General features: G+C 31.8%; 1 pseudogene; it reads right to left on the bottom strand.

Annotated features, from left to right (window-relative positions):
- Positions 1-2,561: 2,561 nt before the first annotated feature.
- LOC147559216 (photosystem I reaction center subunit II, chloroplastic-like) lies at positions 2,562-3,726 on the bottom strand (annotated as a pseudogene).
- Positions 3,727-5,793: the final 2,067 nt, after the last annotated feature.

Raw genomic sequence — 5,793 nt, forward strand, 5'->3', positions numbered from 1 at the left:
ATTGTTGACACTTTCAAATTAGTAACACTTTTGTATACAATTTCGTCTGATTTTGCATGTACTTTTGGCAACGCTTTGCTGCCCTTACTCGGTTACTACTTACTACAAGTTTTTGTGAGGGATATGTTGAGGATTTTTTAATAAACAGTCCAAATTTTGCATTTTTTTCTTTTGCATTTTACATAGACAAACTAACACAAACATTTTGGCTACAACATTTTTCGATTTGTCTTGTGAAAAAATAAATGGTTTCGGCATTTTTTGTTTTGCCTTCGACATAAATATAAAGACTAAAGCATTTATTTATTTGTCCTTTACAAAAATTAAAATGTTATGCATATTATCCTTTGTATTTAACAAATCCGTTAACGAACAAATAATATTTTGACTAATACATTATATATGTTGTTAAGAACATTATATATGACGCCAACATTTTATAATAAGTCGGGACATTATTATAGATATTGTCAACATTTTATAACAACACAATGATATATGTTGTCAACATATAAGGGTAAAAATGAAATTATGAAAAAAATATGTTGTCTTGTTAACAACATAATTACATATATTGTGAACATTTTTCAAAAAATGGGTTTTTTTGACATTATTATTTTTGAGTGGGTTTTTTTCTTATTAGGGTCTAGATTTTTGGGTTTTTCACTCATTTTTTCCAAATTTTGGGGGTAAAACCAAGAAAAATCCAAACTTGTCAAAATATTGAGTGTAGGTTCAAATGTCAGGGACAGCTCATTGTTCCTGGTTTTTATTTTTTTCCCCTTCTTGCCCCTGGACGGGAAATTCTGAAAATGTAACGCGGGAAAGTAAATTTATTTGAAAATTCAAAATTTTCGGCCGAAATTTGGGGATCTCGTCTAGCAAACTCTGTCTTCTCGTTTTCTTTCTCACTCTAAAACCTTAAGAGAGTCACTACTTTCGTTCCTTCCCTCTTTCCGTTTCTTTCTCTCTCCAAAATTTCCCAGTTTTTCTCTTCCATTATCTCTCAAAATTTTCCTATTGCGCCATTTTTTCCAAAAATTTTGGCGAAATTGTAGGATCTTGCCCACACATTTCCGCCAAGATCTTTATCTCTCCCCTAATTTCTCTCATAAATTTACGGTTAATTTATCTCTCTTTTCGGAAGTTTTTTTAAAAAAAATTTAAAGTTTATTTGGATGGATTTCATTTTCAAATTTTAGATTTCTCTCGAGATTTTCCTTCCCTCTTTACTTTAGCAACACTTTGGGTGACGATTCTTTCAACAATTTCAACTATGGATGAGTACTCTTTTGTAAGTTCTCTTGATGATGAACTTGTGAAACCTAATGCAATAATTTTGCATCATTTTTATAGTAGGTTTTCTTAGACATTTTAACTGAAATTTATTTCTTTTAGCAGTTTAAATTCGCTTTTGTGAGTACTTCTCATGACGTTATTTGTATCACCTCAGAACTCATAAGAGCTCATATGACACTGCTGCAATACTTCTAATAATATTTTTCAAACAGTTTTAGGGATGGGTTGTAGCACTTTTGCGTGAAAAATGGTTTTAAGTGCTCTTATATTCCTTCAACAACACTTTCCATGACACATTTGCTAGACTAGCTATAAATGATGTTCTTTTTTTTTCGAGAAAACTCATAAATACATTCATAAATTGAACCACAACATTACATGAGAGATTTTATTCCCCTGAGAACTACATGAGAGTTACATAGGTAGTTCTACACAGAACTTCGAATGCAAAGTGCCTCATGAAGGGAAAGGAATTGACAAGACCCAGACTCAAACAAAAGACCCTAAAGATCGACAAAAAGAAAAGATCCTAAAGAACGAAGAATGAAAAGACCCTAAAGGTCGACAACATAAAATTTTATTATACTAATAATAGAGAAAATACTATATACATCCCTCTCGACTTCCATTATTGTAGTAAATTGATCATCTTTGGTATAGCCGCGAACAGAATACCACCACCACCCCCACCTTCACTCAATCACAGATCCATCACCATCTCTATTAACCCACCTTCACTCAATCACAGAATACCACCACCATTTCTTCATACTACCACCACCCCCACCTTCACTCAATCACAAATCCATCACCATCTCTATTAAACCACCTTCACTCAATCACAGAATACCACCACCATTTCTTCATACTGCCACCACCCCCACCACACAATTGTTGGAGGAAAAACTTTCAATTTGACACTATGTCGTGCTTAACAAAATTACGTCAATCAATTTTTGCTTTTAATTTTTTGTCCCTCTACTTAAAATGTCGGTTTTCAATCAATTTTTGGATTAGTAAGATTATCAAAATGCTTCCTTTACAGTATGCTTCCAAGATATTAAGTCTTTCGGATTCTGAACAATATCAAAATCAGGGCAACGGTATTGATAGTTGGAGAGAGAAAATTACGTACGAGTTTCAAAGATAAAAAAAAATCATATTTTTGTCACTATTAGTGACGGTTTGTATAAAATGCCACTAAACGTTTAGCCTACACTTTTATATTTATAGAGCTGTCGTTATAACTGGATTAGTTCTTAGTTGTTGATGGAAATTCATTTTTATATGGAGGCCATTGTAGTGAAATGTACAATAATCCACGGTTAGATCTAGCAATTTCAAACAAAGATCAACAAACAACAAAAATTCACAATTCCGTTAAAAGTATTACTTCACAAATCATAAACTTGCTTTCCAGTAAACTTAACCTCAATAGGACTAACATTTTTCCCGATCGACCGGAAGTTCTGACCGACTCCTTCACGACCCGGGTTCACCTTCTCAGGGTAAACACCATCTTTAGGATGAAGATATTGAACTTCACCATTAGGAAAAACTCTATAAATTAAAATTGATACTTAATCTTGTACTTAGATCTCAATCTAGTACCAAGTGCTAAACACTGTTCTTTTCTAGCTAATTTAAGCAAATTAGGACCTTGTCTCATTATAGCTGCACCTCCTGTTGGCATCTCAAATACTTGTTCTTTAGGTGAATCCCAAGTTATGACATAAAACTCTTCCACTTGAGCTTTTCGTAACAACCCACCCGTGCTGCCTCCGAAGATTGGAGATGGCATGTTCGGGTCTAATTCCGGTGGTGTAAATCCGACTGGAGCTTCTTCTTTTAGTGGAGCTTTGGTCGCTTTTCCTTCAGCGGAAGAAGCGGAAATCGTTGTCTGGTATGGGCTGGAGAATTTGAATGATTTAGGAGTAGTGAATGAAAGAGTTGAGGATTGTTTCCATGACAAATTGGTTGATTTTGGAGTTGAGAGAGATGGGGTTAAGAGGGATGCTTGAGATGCCATTGCCATGGATAGGAGAGGTTTGGGTGCTAGAGGTCAAAGTGGTTGTGTGGGGGTGATCATGGAGAGAGAAAGTGTGTATGAAAAGAGTTTAAAGAATAGGGCTAGTTGTGGAGAGATTGGATATCCTAAAATTGTGGATAAGGTAATAGTGATTGAACCAATGAGGGGTTGTATTTTGATATCTGACCTACTACTTTGATTTTCCTTTTGTGTCAGTTTGTTTTGTTCATAGTGTTTTTCTTTATTTTTTGTTGGCAGGTTTTACATTGTTTTTCTACCATGATTTTTTTTTAAAGTGCTATTGGTCTTGTTGTTTTAAACTCGACTACTTATCTTTTCTTATGTTACTTTTTTTTTTGGAATGTGGACTACGATTTAGTCATTACAAAGCGTTGGATTCCATTTTCTATGGGAATCGAACATGGGACATGGATTTTGGAATTTATGTAAACACAATCAACTTGGGCACAACTAATTAAATTTTGACATCTTTTCTTGTACTGTTATAAAATATAATTATGCATATTTGCTTGTTTAAAATGCAGATTTGATCTTTTTCATATTTCTAAACCATTAAAATTAGGGTCCGTGGGTATATGGCCCAAAATAATGTTCAAAAAGGGTTTAGGGTCCAATCTTCCCCAAAAATGGATTTTTAGTCCTTTTGCTCTTGGGACTAAAAACCCTTAATATATATTACATAATTCCTTCCATGTCCTAGTCGTTTTTCACGGGATTTTAATGTGTGGGGCCGCACAAAAATTTCAAACGGTTTAATGTACCTTGATTTTAGGATAAATTTAGGAAAAAAACGGTTAGATTCTCACGAAAATTTCTCTCTCTTCTATAATCTGTTTAGAAACAAAATCTAAACTTTCCCAAATCAATTTTCTCTCTCTTCTTTACAGATTTAATATGGAGATTTATTAGCCAAAAATATGGAGATTTATTAGAAAAAAATAGATAGAAACAAATCATAATTTATCTCTCTTCTAAACAGATTTGGAAATCAAATTTTCTCTTTCCTATTATCTGAATCAATCTAGGATCAATTTAGCGTGATTTGGGGGTTAATATACAAAACATATATATCACTTTCTCTCACTTAACTTTCAGTTTTGGAAATAGTATATTTTTCTGGGAACATTAAAGCAGCATTTGTTTTCGTTTTTACTCATACATAAATACAAATCGAATACAAATTATGAAACAAATACGTAAATTATGTATTATTTATGACGAATAAACCATCATTAGTCAAGTATACAACGTAATTTATCAAATGTAATTGGGTCTTGTTCAATAAATTACACATAATTTCTATTACATAACACATAATTTCTTTTACATTACACATCGTTTACATTCTGTTACCAAAAAATCGTTTACATTATATTGTCGAAGAACATATGTAGTCTTGAGCAGGACAAACAACATTTACACTATATTGTCGAAGAGCATATCCAAATGATTTTGCACCACCAGGAAACAAATGACCAACTTCAGTAGGTAATTCCATAAGTAACAACAAAACTGCAAAAAGAAAACATATACATTTGTTAACAAAACAAACAATTTACTAGAAACGACATGTATAATGGAATAAATTATGCATACTGTTTGTTAAACTTCATAATGTGTTAGGAGACAAACATAACGTTAGTTCGAATCACAAGGTCACTGTTATGTGAAAAAATATGTATAATGTGCAATTAATTACATATAATTTTTGGAACATTTATTGTACTATAAACGACAACTGTTTTGTGAAAAAAGTACGCGTAATGTTGAATAAATTATATTTAATTTATGCAGATTTATAAGATGTTTTTGATATTATTTATAAAGTATGTATAATTTGTAACAAAATACATATATTTTACATTCTGTTATAAAAACATCGTACAAAAGACGTCTGCGTTATGTATGTGTTATGTTCAGTAAACATCATGTAATGTCGTGTAAATTATATATCGTTTACATTCTGTTACAACCAAATCGTACTAGATCTACTCTGGATAAAAAAATGATATGTAATTTATTGTAAATGATCCGTAATTTATGTTAAATTATATATCGTTTGCATTCAGACATTCAGTTATAACAAATCTCACGAGATCTTCTCTGCATCAAAAATTGTACGGAAACCTTGATGAAGATTTGAAGAAATGATCTAAAAATCTGTAACCTAAAACTACTAAAAAGTAACAAAATACATAGATACAAACACTTCTTAATCGCATTATCTTCTGTAAAGACGGATTTAACATTAACATAATAAAATCGGTTATGAATCTTAGAGAGAGAAAATACTGAATAATGATGAAGATTTGATTAGATGATACAGAGAAAAATTCGATACTGAATTTGTAAGAATCATTCATGAAGGATTGTCTCATCAAAATATATATCATTCAATAAATTTTTAGAGAGAGAAAGACAAGAATTTCATATTCATTTGAAAC

The sequence above is a fragment of the Eschscholzia californica genome, unplaced genomic scaffold (assembly GCF_041429995.1).
Source record: "Eschscholzia californica isolate CP2 unplaced genomic scaffold, dmEscCali1.0.p SCAF_2, whole genome shotgun sequence".
NCBI lineage: Eukaryota > Viridiplantae > Streptophyta > Magnoliopsida > Ranunculales > Papaveraceae > Eschscholzia > Eschscholzia californica.